Source organism: Aedes aegypti, chromosome 3 (genome assembly GCF_002204515.2).
Source record: "Aedes aegypti strain LVP_AGWG chromosome 3, AaegL5.0 Primary Assembly, whole genome shotgun sequence".
Lineage (NCBI taxonomy): Eukaryota > Metazoa > Arthropoda > Insecta > Diptera > Culicidae > Aedes > Aedes aegypti.
The window spans coordinates 9,435,658-9,450,190 of record NC_035109.1 but is presented as its reverse complement, the minus strand read 5'-3'; the positions used below and the strand labels follow the sequence as shown (position 1 = coordinate 9,450,190).

At 37.3% G+C, this 14,533-nt stretch overlaps 1 protein-coding gene across 4 annotated transcripts in view; it reads left to right on the top strand.

Annotated features, from left to right (window-relative positions):
- Positions 1–14,533, top strand: part of LOC5570214 (WAS/WASL-interacting protein family member 2) — a 105,455-nt gene continuing 90,922 nt past the window's right edge. For all 4 annotated transcript variants that reach the window (XM_021852386.1, XM_021852385.1, XM_021852384.1 and 1 more), the window contains exon 1: positions 1–749. The gene's annotated coding sequence lies outside the window, so the exon portion shown is untranslated. The remainder of the gene's footprint in view (positions 750–14,533) is intronic.

Genomic DNA, 14,533 nt, shown 5'->3' with positions numbered 1-14,533 from the left:
CCATCAAATCGAACGGTGCTCTCGTCGCGAGTAGACGTCAAAAAGCTAATCATTGTCGACGACACACATAAATTGGCCACGGGAACTTTTCCTCGGATTTTCGCCTGCCGTGCGTGGATTCGGAACCGTCGTCGCGGGTGATCTGTTTGTCCGGAATAGGGCCTTCGGGAACACGGAACAGAAGGATGGAATCGTGTGGCTAGAAAGCGAAATAATTTTCCTGTGGCTGGCCTCTTCTTCGTCAGAAAGCGTGAGTGGAAGAAGAAAGAGGAAGGAAGCGACTAATAAGAGGAGGAAAGAAGAGTTTGTTGTGTGTTTGTGTGTGTGGGGAATTTGTGTGTCTCCCGTTTTTTTTTTGTGCACATACGTTTTTGATTAATCAAAACCAATAATATTGAGGGTGAAATTCGTGTGGTCTTCCGAGAGGGCTCAAACAGTGATTCTAATCCAGTGTCTCTAGATTAGATAAGGCACCAGCTTGCAGATTGGGGAGCTGGTCTCTTCTGAGTCAGCCTGAGGTTTTTGTGTGTGCTTTCCGAGGGAGATTGCGAAAGTCCCGTACGGGAAGATCGCAGGTTCTTGTTCCGCGGAGCTGGAGTCGAACGAAGATAAGATTCTGCATCAGGAGCAGCAACTCCTTCCGGAATCGACGGTGGAGAACAGTGGCGCAGAAATAGCAGCAGCAGGAGCAGAGGGAGGAGGAGGTGGAAGTGCCAATAGGAGGGAAGGCCGCAAGAAGAAACCAGGTGGTGAGTAATCACTGTGTCTACACTATACACTGACTGCACCATATCTAAATACTAACACCCGTAAGCTTAAAACGTTCGCGAAGGCATTACGGAACCTTGGGCTCCTATCAGCCGTTTCTCTGATTGCGAGAGTTTTGGAAAGGCTACGGGAATGCTCGGTCTCCGTTCTGCTACTTATTGTGTGGTGACGGATGATTAAAAAGAATTGGGAAGGTAATCACTTCAGGTCCAACACACATGCAAGTTTTTATTGCCAGCAGTTTTCTGTTGGAGCGCAGAACCGTAAAAGAAACACTCCTCGCGCAAGATAAACAAATATAATTTTGAACTTTTCGCACGTCTCAGGGTCACGAGAAGTCGGTTCAGATCTGAGACGAGACTCGCGAAGAGGAAAAAAAGCAACGTCATATGCAGCACAGATTTCGCTGTCAGATGCAGCCAGTTGATTTTGTGGGCGAATATGTGGAGAGTATTGGAATCATTCATAAAACAAATTAATTCAGCGAATATTCCATTTGATTTGCGCTGACGAAACTAAATCGAAACAAGCAAAACATTTGTTATTGCAATGTGTACTGCGTTTGCGGATATGAAACTTAACTTGAAAAGGTTTTCTGAACTTGGAACGATGCAATCGCAATTCATCTTTGCCATTGAGTTCATGTAAAAGCTTGAACATCTTGCTCACAAATTTGTGTAAACACAGAATCGAAGAAGAAAATCTTAGCAACCGTAGAAAAAGAAGACCGACTTCGCGAGTCTCGTCTCAGGTTCAGATTAAAAAGCAGTCTAGGAACATACTGAATGTCACTGAATTAATGGGAGTGGGTTACGATGTCCAGACCTGAGAGAGACTCGCGAAGAGGAAAAATATCAACGTCATATGCAGCCCAGATTCCCCTCTCACGAAACGTCAAATGCAGCCCACCGTTTTTATGGCTGAAAAAGTGAAAAGTATTGTGTTCAAAGTAAACTGTTATTAAAAACCTCAGTCGGCGGAGCAGTTTTTTTCCAAAGTTGCTGATGAATCTTAGCAGAAGATCAATTATTTCTAATGTCTGCTACGTTTGCTGGCATGAAATTTCACACAAACGGCTATTTATGATTCGATGTGATGCAAACTCAATAATTTTTTGCTGAGAGATTCATGTGTGGATTTGAACAGCATGCGCATAATTGGTATAAACACAAAGTGGAATAAGAAAAAAACTTAGCAATCATAGAAAAAGAAGACCGTCTTCGCGAGTCTCGTCTCAGGTCCAGACTAAATACTACTCATAGTTCTGGACAGCCCTGTTGGCTCTCTCCATCTTCAAACATCTGATCGCTAATACTCTAATTAGGCATTGTGCATTGTAAGATTTCGATAATTCTTGAAGGATATCAAAAAATTTATAATATATTGAACGAGCACTAATTTTCGATCCATGCATACGATTTTTGTCCACTTTGTATGAAAATCCGAAAATTGGCACAGAATTCTTGTAGGTCGAAAATTAGTGCTTTTCCCCTGCCAAATTCTTTTTCAAAATATTGTGTTTTTCGACATAATCCTGCGTTAACTATTTGTTGAAATTCCATTACATTGCTAGATGTGCGATGTTTCAAATTATAACTAGTGTGATTTTCCGACATAGTTCATTTAGGAAAAGATTTCAGAAATGATCCAGCCTTTGACTGAACATGTATATAATGAAGATAAAATAAAATAATAAATTTAGGAAAAGTTTTTCAAAAGGGTATTCTTCTACAAAGTTGAAGATACAATGATACGAAATGTATGTAGTACAATAAATATTGTTATTTTTAGTGCCATAAAAACAATTATAAATACAAATAATAAAATATCGCGTTGAGTATCATACAGGCGTATCTGCAGTGATCGATTTCTCTTCATCGATTCTCTCTTTGGATTATTACACGAAGTTCAATCGATTTTGTTAACATTTTACGAAGCAACATGATAAAGGACAATGAGTTCTTTCCAATGAATCGAAAATAGCAGACGAAAACAGTCGTTCGGCTAAGTAATTGGCTAAAGAGATAATCTATGAAGAGAAATCGACCATTGCAGTTACGCCCTTATGATACTGAACGTGAGAAATTATTGTGTTATAAATCGAATTACCATCAGTAAGCTACATTTTCAAGTAGTATTAAAAGCTGCTTACAATTTTGTTTTCATTTCATATGAAAATTTATATGGCCTAACTTACTTCAAAATATCGTTATACCCGGGGTAAGTGGGACCTATCGAAACAAGCACCAGAATCAAAGCTTTTCCTAGAGAATAGCTTGTCAAACCAACGATTTTCACCTAAAATGAACAATCCCAAATTACGTAATTGTTCAGGAGGGAGAGAATATGTCGAATTTTTCTATATATTTTTTTGTTTTATGAATGATCGCAGATCCCGATTAAATATAACGTGTGGATTATTCAAAGCTAAGTTTGAGAATAATAATAACCTGATAGAGACTCGCGAAGAGGAAAAATATCAACGTCATATGCAGCCCAGATTCCCCTCTCACGAAACGTCAAATGCAGCCCACCGTTTTTATGGCTGAAAAAGTGAAAAGTATTGTGTTCAAAGTAAACTGTTATTAAAAACCTCAGTCGGCGGAGCAGTTTTTTCCAAAGTTGCTGATAAATATAAGCAGAAGATTAATTATTTCTAATGTCTGCTACGTTTGCTGGCATGAAATTTCACTCGAACGGCTATTTATGATTCGATGTGATGCAAACTCAATCATTTTTTGCTGAGAGGTTTATGTGAGGATTTGAACAGCATGTGCATAATTGGCATAAACACAAAGTGGAATAAGAAAAAAACTCATCAATCACAGAAAAAGAAGACCGTCTTCGCGAGTCTCGTCTCAGATAATAACTACAAAATGTCACAAAAGCCAAGTTTACTGAGATGGTGTTAACGTTTGCTTCAAACCAAAGGGTTGCTTCGATGTCATCCCCTCTCAATCATTCAGCCCAAGATTCCGTCCGGGTGAACGCTGAACATAAGTAGACTGCCGAACAGCTCCCGGAAGGGTTCTCTTGTCGATGTCCCCTCTCGTTTCACTCTTCTTTCTATGGGTGACTTTGTGGGATTACATTTAGCCATTCCGAAATTGTCCACCACCTTCTCCACATTCGCCTGTTGCGAAAGCAGAAGAACTCCTGTTTGCCATTCGAACGCAATCTTCCTAGCAAAGTAAGCTCCACAATCCGTCAAACGGAAAATAAATATACAGGAATACAATTTCCTCCCAATGATTTGTAGGTCGTCGACGTACAGCATGATGTCCCCAAAGTGCACGCTATGACGTTGTAGGTAACCCTCCGCTACTAATCGACCCTTATTACGAACAATTCGATCATCTTCATTTTCCATTACATGGAATACCCATTTGATGTTTAAGGGCTTCACGTCATGCGGGCAAGACGTCAGTTTTCGTACACCGTTCAACTCCGGGGATCTCAAGTCTTCATCAATAGCCTCCAGCCATTTGGTTCGATCAGCTCGTTTCTCAAAATACACCTGAAATCGGTAAAAAAGTTCAACTTATCGGGGAGCCTGCGCTCCCATTCGCTGCGCCTCAACATCGTTCAGCAGTTCATTCGAATCTTAAGTACCAGTCTCTCCATGCTCATACGGTACATCGATCAGTGGAACTTTTCCATGCTTTTTACAATTCTTTTTATACGGGAAAAAAGCTTCAGTTCGACACAGATTTGCCGATGCCATTGGAGTGTCCACCTCAATCTCGTACATTACCTTAACGCCGTTGTTCAGAATTGCCTCAGAACCGCGGAAGATCAGCTTAACAACTGCTTTCAGCAGTTTCTTCATTGACATTAGGTTGTCTTGTAATTCTGGAACATAGAGTACATTCTTCATGATCAAGGGCGTGTCCTTGTTGCTACTTCCGGAGATAGTTCCAGTGAACTTGGCCACCAGTGCCTCACCGTATTTGGCCACTTGAATCTCGATGTCTTCAGCTTGCGACTTTCTGAAAATACTTCGCTTGCTCCTGAACCGAGTTTGAAGACCACATTTCCGCTTCGGAACTTTTCATTCTTGCGGCTTGCGACGAAACTTTCCGCCGTCAGCTGGTCTCGTTGATCTGCTAAATCAGCTTCACTGTCTTTCCGTGGAAAGTCCTTCTTCATATGACCCCATTTACCGCATATGTGACACATGCCTTGAAACTTCATTGGTTCATTGGCTTCAGTGCTTCTCCCCGGAGAACGCTTCTAACTTCACCTCATCCGAGTCCTCGTGACGTTCAATTCGTTTCAGCTCTTCCACTAGTAAGCGCTGCTTCACAACTTTTAAAGGCCGTTACCAAAGGATTGTACGTGTCGGGTAGCGTTTGGAACAGCGAAATCAGCAAATCTGCTTCTTCAATCTTTGCGCCAGCGGTCTTCGTTTGCCTGATATTTTTTTTCAAAAGCCATTAAATACGCCCTCATCGAACCACCGTCTCGTAGCTTCAAACGATTGAGCTGCTTCCTTACCAAGTTTTGAGTGCTGATCGACCGCTTCGCAAAAGCATTTTAAAGAGTCTTCCACATTTCTCTGGCCTTTTGATCTGATTCCTCAAACTTCTTCTTCTCAGCAGCAGCTTCCTTGAGTTAACGTATTTAGAACTCCGATAGAGTCCAAAAACAGCTACACGCAACCAAGTACTTTGTTTTGGTAGAATTAAAGGTCAGGCCTATCATCGCTGTCTACCTCTTCAGAGGCACACAGGCCTCCTCCACTGACCTGCAATCGGCCGATAGTGCCATTTCCCTGCACACCAAATCTCCTAAAAACCCCCTCAAGTGCAATCGTACGCTGCCTCGAAAACAATAATCAGATGGTGGGTCTGCAAGTTATACACCCGAAATTTTTCGAAGATCATTCGCAAGGACCACCGACCCTCGTTCTCCCATACCTTCAGAAGTACTCTTTGGGTCGATTGGTAAAGCTATTCATTCCCGTGCTTGAGAAGTTCGATTGTGATCTCGTCTTTCTCAGTAGCCTCACAGTTATTCAGCTTGCTGATAGCCTTTTTAACCTTCATTGTGCATTCAATGCAATGCACTGCATTGGGGTCATTTTTACCCGATCAGCACGCTAGAAAAGCTGTAACTTTGCAGAGAAAAGAGATGGAAATCATATTGGGAACAGCTCAAATATACCACCAAAAATTCCTTTAGGAAAACTTCCAGAGATTCCATCAAGAGTCCCTTCCGAAATATCTCCTATGCTATGTCCTAGCCATTTCTCCAGACACTCTTCCAGAGATTTCTCCAGGGATTCCACCAATTTTATCGCTACCGTAATCCCATCAGCGACTTCTCCAAGAATTTCACAAGTGATTTCACCACAGATTCCTCCGAGAATTCCTCCAAGGAGAACTTTTCATTGTTTCTTGATTTTCTAGGCCTGGTTCCGATAGGGCTCCAGGAACACTTTCAGCAATTCCCCTAGGAATTTGGTCAGGTGTTCCTCTAGAAATTCCTCCAAAAATTATTCCAGGGGTTTCTACAGGAAAATCTCTACAAGGATTCTTGTATGGATTTTGCGTGGAATTTAATTCTCTAGTGATACCTCCATTGATTCCTCCAGTATAATCTTTACTGGGATTCCCCCGGGAACATTTAAAACAATTGTTTAAGGGTATGCTCCAAAGATCCTTCAGAGATTGCTTCAAGGATTCCGGCAGAAAAATCTCTACAAAATTTTTTTCCTCTATCCAGGAATTCCACCTGGGATCATCAAGAATTATTCCTGTTAGTTTTTCACTGATTTCTGCAGAAATTCCTCCAAGCATTAAAAAAATCCTCAGGTAGACCTCTCGAGATTCCTTCATAAATTATTTCGAAGATTTCCTCAGGAATTCCTCTAGTAATTTCTTCAGAAATTCTGCCAGGAATTCCTCAAAAGATTACACAAGAAATAACTTCAAGATTTTCCTCCATGAATTTTCTCAGGGATTTCTAAAGAAATCGCTACATTCATGTACACGTTCTAGAGATTCCTTCATTCCCCTAAAGATTTAATCTGAAATTACCCTAAGAGTGCCTTCAAGGATGTCTCCAAGAATTTTTCCAGGAATTGTTTTTGGGAAGCTCCTGGATAGATTCCAGGAGGAATCACTGGAGAATTTTTTTGAGTCGTTCCTGGAGGAACCTCTTGAATGAAAATCATGAAGGAATCTTCAGAGATCCCTGGATGATACCTTCCAGGAAAAAAAAATATGCAGAAATCTCTGTAGTATTACTTGAAAGAATCCTAAGAGTTATCTCTAGAACACTCTATGGGAGAATCCCTGAGGGAATCCTTGCTTAATACCTGAAATATTCCTTGGAAAATCCTTCAAAAAAAAATCTTGAGGGAGTCTCTGGATGAATACTAGGGTGCGACTTATTTTTCAAAAGTTATCAAAACCAAAAATTCGTGTGCTCTTATGAATTCGAATATTGAAGGAGAAATCTCAAACTTTGTGCAAAAAATATTAAAATTTTGAGGTGGCGCAAGCGTCTTGAAGGTGAATTTCCAAGTTTTAAAATAAATGCCTACAGTGAATTCACCAAAACTTCGTTAATTTCCAACCAATTTTGAAACTGTAGGCATCATCAAGTTTTAATTATTAACTTTGGGCATCTTCAATATTTAAATTATGAAAACTTCGTAGAGAACAAAATTTGTCTAAAATCGAACCTAGTATCAATTAATAATAGTTTTCTCCAAATTTTTCTTCATTTTACTAAAAAAAAAATCATCTTTGTTTGACCATAATTTCATAAATACCCAATCGATTTCACATCTTTTCTCATGTGTTTGAAGCAAATTTGGTTATTTTCAAACTGTTGATACAACACATTTTTTTAAAAAATGGTTTTGACTTATTCTGGAAATTGCATTTTTTTCTATAAAACCTAAGTTTGCTAAGCATTTTATTATTATTATGAGTTGAATAGTGCATACATTTTTTAGCATAAGCCAAAATATGTTTGTTTCAATGTTGTTTAAAAATTGTTGAAAAGTCCTTTTCGAAAGTTTAACAAATGAGGAACACCAGCTTAAGCTTAAGAAATTATGTTTAACTGTAATTTTTTGTTAAAAAAATCATATTTTGGTGCAGTTTTTGTAGTACAACTTGGCCAAACCCATTTTTTAGTGAAATTTGTTGTATGAACAGTTTAAAAACTATTGAATTGGCTTCAAAGCATGTGAAAAGATTTGGAATCGGTTGAGTATTCATGAAGTTATGGTCAAACAAAGATGAAATTCTTGATAAAATGAGGATAAAAAAAAACTTTAAAGTTAGTTAAAAACTTTTTTTAACTGAAACTAGTTCTAATTTTAGGAATATTTGGTGTTCTACATAGTTTTCATAAATTGAATTTTGAAGAAAATGATGCTAAAAGTTTCAAAATTAGTTGAAAAAATGTTATGTCTACTTTACTGAGGGTCATATTTTTATAACTTGAAAATTCACCTTCAAGTTGCTTGCGCCACCTCCAAATTTTAATAGTTTTGGCTCAAATTTTGAAGTATCTCTTTGATTTGAATTCAAAAGAGCACACAAACTTTTGGTCTTGAGAAGTTTTGAAAAATAAGCCGCACTCTAATGAATACCCCCGAAAAATATCTGGTTGAATTTCTGAGGATACTGATGAGTCAATCTCTGGACGAACCCCTGTAAAGATTTTCCTGAAAGATTCCCTGGAGGAGTCTATGGATGAATTCCTGTAGGAATCTCTGAAGGATTACTTGGGGAAATTTCTAAATTGCTGGAGGCATCTCAATAGGAATCCCTGAGGAGATTGCTGGAACTATCCTTGGAGGAATCCATGAAAGAATCACTTTGAAGATTATGCGGGAGGAATCCCTGGAGAAATCCCTGCTAAGATACCGTCGATGGGGGTGACAATGGGTCTATGTTTTGTGAAATATTTCAGGCTGATATTACTAACCCGGAAGCTCCAATGCTGGAATCCTGCACTATCGTCGAATTGTGGAATACTTCACACAGCTTCTCTCGTAGAGGTATTCAAAACCTTTTATGATTGAACGCAGAGCTCGGTTAAAATGACACGGGAGACCATGTTATTTTCCCTATCTTTAGTCTCACTCTATCAATTATCATCAAAATTTTGTGGAATAAAATCTCGAGTTTTAGTGAACAGATGAAGCTGAACATTTGTTGAGTTGTGCACAACATATATAGAATCATAGTGATACATTTTTCGCATCGATATATGGAGTGGTTCTTGGGATTTGCTTCTTGAAATGGATAGAGTGATTATGATGATGTCCCGTGCGGCCCTAAATATAATATGTGGTTTATGAGCCTATGCATGCTATAAAACGTTTGACTTTTACTGTGCGCTTTGTTTTCAAGTTGCCCGTGAGAGAGAACGAGACAGCACCAACACACGGCGCACAGTAAAAGTCATGAGAACGAAAGAATTTATGGCACGTACAGAGGCTCATTCAAAGGTAAGTTTGAGAATTATAATAACTACAAAATGTCACAGAAGCCAAGGTTACTAAGATGGGATTAACGATTACTTCAAATCAACAGGTTGCTTCGACGACATTTTTTTTAATTCGAATTTAAGATTGAACAAAGACAGAGATGAAAATTGAAACGCATCATGATAATGATTGCTTTTCTATTTTCGTTGAACTCTGTTAGTTATTCCTACCAAATTTCGTAGTTGAGGAAAACAATTCCATAAGTGGTTTTCTGCCACGTGCATAACAATAATAACAGAACATATAAACGATTTCGTGAAATTTTGAAGGTTAGTTTAATTTCAAAAATTCCTTTCCTGATACAAATGTATTCCCTAACCTTAAAACTTCCCCAAAATAACATAGTTTTTAAAATAAGTACAAATTTCAAAATGTAAATAATGTAAAAAAAAGAAAACATTTTGGCTCTGTCATGCCCTACGGCGCCTTAGCCTGTCAAATAAACGAGATAAGTAAAAAAAATTTTTTTGAGAGTTAAGCTACTTTTTAATTAATGTCTTATGAATGATATGTTTTGAATATTATTTTATTCCTCTTTACGCTTTTATTGAGGAATTTTCAGTTAATATTAAGTGCAATGTGACATACCATTAAATGTACGTTTTCTCCCCAAAGCGTTACGTATTTTATTACCAATCCTATTGTTGCATTGGTTGACTTACTGATCTGGATTGACGCAAGAAACTAGATGGGTTCCACTTGCCCCGTTTAGCGAGGTAACTGCGTATAAACACATGGCACATTGTTTTTTAAGGTTTTCACGATTTCGAAATTTTTCGATCAAATTCAAGCACACACCAGTAAATATGTTGCCATGATGTTATGATCTCAATTTGTCGAAAAAAGCATTTTTAGATGCGTAGAACAGGTAAAAAGTGAGGTTACGAGTCGCCTCTGGTTAAGAGCAGTATGAGACCCTTGAATGTGCAATGTGGATTAGGATCCCATATAGGTTATGGGAAAGGCCGTTGACGATTTGTCATCTTCTAAGAGGTTTATCGAGACCCAACAAGGTGCGTGCACCGAGTTGCGGGTAGGAGCAAAGGGAGATCAATAGCATCTACTTAAAATAATAGAGCAAATATCCGTTCAATGATTAGGTAATGTAATGCGATCTCCTACGGTGTTCTAGCACTACAAAGTACTTCACTCACTTGCATTTCTAGCCTTGATTATACAGTCGACTCTCCACATCTCGATGTTCTACATCTCGATATCTCTCCCTATGTCGATGATTTTGTCGGTCCCTTCAATCTGCATACATTTTCACTCTCCATATCTCGATATCCTCCTTATCTCGATATCTCCCTATCTCGATGTGATTTTCGTTCCCAATTTTCTCTCCGTATGTCGATATGCCCATAATCAAAGGCTACTAGACTAGATTTTAGAGATTCAAAACAATTTGCGAAGACGAAATGACATCTGTTTGTTTTTGATTTTCCTGGCAACGGAGTGATTTTCAATCTAGTATTCGTTAAAAATTTGTTCTATGTCTCGATCTCTCCCTATCTCGATGGTCCCTTCGGTATCGAGATGTGGAGAGGCGACTGTACATACCAATAGTGACTTCAGTTAATACATAGAATAAAATATTATCTAATACTAAATGAGTACAATGTAGCTCAACTGAAGTAATAAATTAAATAGCATACATTTTCTATACTTGACAAGGTTTTGGAGACAATCAATGAGTGAATTAACTACCTATTAGGAAAGCCACATCAGCTTAATCTATACATATTCAAATGTTATAACTGATTCTTTCCTAATACGGGCACTAGTAGACCACGCGGACAATTTCGAAACAAATTATTTTTATACATCGGTCATACGATCCGAAAGGTTCAGCTATGCTGTAAAATCATTATTTTGAAGCTACTCACTAGTTGTTATATTGTCTGTTTTTTATGTCTAACATTACATAATCAACTCATTAATAATCACTGTTCTTATATTTAGTCTTTTTCATGTGTCGCATGATGATGGTCATTACTAATTTGATGCATGAAAATGAAATATTATCCTTGTCAGAGAAGTATTATCATCAAAAGTAAGTAAAACATCTTCATAATTCACTCCTGGATCACACAAACAATTGAACTGTTTCAAATATTTCTATATATACAGGTCGGACTCGATTATCCAGCGTATCGTTTTTTTTCACTCCGGATCAAGGATGGAAATCTAGTGATCATGACAAAATACATGATGCTTCGCGGTTTTCTTTATCCTGCGATCAAAGCAACAACGATTAGTCTCTTGTCGTCAAGCCATCACAACAAACTACGCTCCCCGAAAAATGAATCGTGTTACGTGTGGACTAGCGATTAATTGTTCGCGAATCAAAGTTCTATTGTTTTGAAGATTTTTCTACTTTTACTTATTGATTTAAGTCCAGACATGCTGTTTGTAATTTCAAAATCGTACGAAAATTGTTTAAGTGAAAAATAATAGCGCGATTGCGTCATGATTAAAGTTGATCGCGATTTGTAACAACATCCGATAAACTCTTTGTCCCACGACAAACAGTGCATCGGATACTTCATATATCTGTTCTACGTGCGCGTAGTGAGCTGTCAAATCATGCTGCTCTAAGAAAGACGGCCCTCTTAGACCATTCAAATACTTTGTTTTTTGTCGCCAGAGACGATTTTTTTCCATCCTTGCTCCGGATAATCGAATCCTCCTGATAATCGTATCACTAAAAGATAAAATTTAAGTCTGCGATGAAATAACTTAAATGGTATCTCTTTTGATTGTTTGTAGTGGCGTAGCCAGAAATCATTTCCAAGAATATGAGGGATCTTGAGAAAAAAAAAAAAAAAGATTAGCATACACAAAAAACGTGTTTCCAAACCCTTCTCACCTACGTCCAAAACTGCAAAACCATTAATATTGTATAATACAATACTAAATTATCTCAAATGTATGCATTAAAACTGAAAAACAAGAATATCAAAAAAAAAAAAATCCGGATAATCGAGTCGCCGGATAACTGAGTCCGATCTATATCAGCACTTTCAATAAGTGCACTGAATAATATTTTTAAATCAGTACATGATAAAAACAGAAAGTAAAGTTGTTATCATCGATTTTATTGGATTCTTTGTAGAAACTTCAGTCATTATCAAATGTTCCTAAAGCGTTGCATCATTAACAGCATCACTCTTATATTGTTATTATTTTATTGTTTAATTTAAAAAAAGCGATCAGTTCATTCTTTATCACTTGTAAAATTGCCAGTTTAATTGAAGTAGGGTGCCGGTGCCATTAGAGGATTACCTAAGTAATAAAAAATCATAACTTAATAACGAAAAGCATTAACAGAGATCTTTTGGCTTCAACAGAAAAATTTCAAAAAATATAAAAAAAAATATGAAAAGAGTGATAAAATTACTTTTTTAACATAAAATCGCTGGAGCCACTATTGGTACACGTGTTCCAGTAGTTGCCCTAGTTTTAAACAAAATAGTTGATTTTTACATAGGTTTAACATTTCTCCTCGTAGCAGCAACTAAAATCATTCGAATGAAGCATAAAGATCATATCTGGAACATTTCTTCATTTTTTTGTATCTGTTTATCTGCTTCCATTTCCGTTTTTATTATGGTTTGAAGAATGACTTTTTACTATGAGTTAATAAGTTTGTGCTTACATTACAGTACTAGCATTTGTACTTACATTACAGTACTAACTTAAAACAAGTGTGATTAGATAAACTTGGAAAAGTGAGATAGGAATCTTGGAAAGAGTCCGATAAGATTCCTGGAACTATTTTGATGATAATTCGGCATCGATGCTTAAGAAATCATGGAAGGATTCTGATGAGAATTATGTTGATGACTTTGAAAGGATCCTAATTAGAATCCGGGAGAAATTCTGATGAGAATCCTCGATTTTTTCCATCGCATCCATAAATTATGGTTAAAGAATTCTATTGAGAACTTGAGACGATTCTGATGTGATTTCTTATAGAATACTGATGAAATACCTGAGGGGGTTTTAAAGAGAATCGTTAAAAGATTCTGATGATAATCCTAAAAGGATTTTGATGCGAATATCAAGAGCATTCGTAAGTGACTCTTAAGAGGCTTTTAATGAGAATTATGAGAGAATCCTGAAAAGAATCCGATAAAAATCCTGCGATAAATCTTTTGTGAATCCTGCGAGGATTCCAATGATAATCCAGAGAGGATACGATGAGAGTTTTGTGACGATTCTGAGAGATCTCTGAGAGGATTTATAAGAAACTTTATATGATTTTCATCCTTAATTCTAGGATTCTTAATAGAATCAAAATTTCAAAAATAATGCATTGGAACTTTGTTACTAAACCTGAGTAGAGTAAAGTGGGGCAAAAGTTCGAGTGGGACAAGAGTTTCTTTTGAAGATTTCTAGCTCATTTCAAAACAAAACTTATAAATGTCGTGGTGGTTCGAATGCTATTCAAGTAAGAGACTTTCACTACAAGTATCATTGAAATCGATTGAGATTTGGAAAAGTTATGGCTATTTATTGTTTTTTTACATGAAAATTGTAACTATTGGTCGAACTTTCAGTGTATGGAACCAAATAAAGATAAAATTATATTCAACTTTTTATGTTCGAGCGTTTTAGGCTTATCATTAGGATGCTTTGAGGTGTACTAGTTTTTTTTTCTTTCATAAATGCTTGGAATCAATTTTTGGCCCATAGTGGGGCAAAAGTTCGAATTAGCGGGGCAAAAGTTCAACCCATGTATAAACTCGCGGAAAAAAATACAAGTAGCCTCAAATCCACATATTATCTTCAAATTTAGCGAAATGTGCCTGTTCGTGAGAAAAAAGTCATAAAAATTTACATTTTCACATAATTTTGCGAAAAACTGCTATATTTGGGTATACAGTTAAACCTCCATGAGTCGATGTTCCATTACTCGATATCGACTCATGGAACCATACTAAATATCAAATTTCATGGTTACTATGATGGTCCTCTAAAACAGCTTTTCATAGCATTGCTGTTCCATGACTCGATATTTCCATGAGTCGATGGTCCCTTCAATATCGACTCATGGAGGGTTTACTGTATTGCAATTAACTCTGTTTTGGGCAATTTTTTGAGGAAAATTTAGTGTGTATTTTTCTGTAAACATAAGTTTATAGCTGGTATAAAGTACATCTATGATAAAACTGTCGATATTTTGTGTTTCGACCAGCGAACTTTTGCCCCACACTAGATTCGAACTCTTGCCCCACCGGTGGGGCA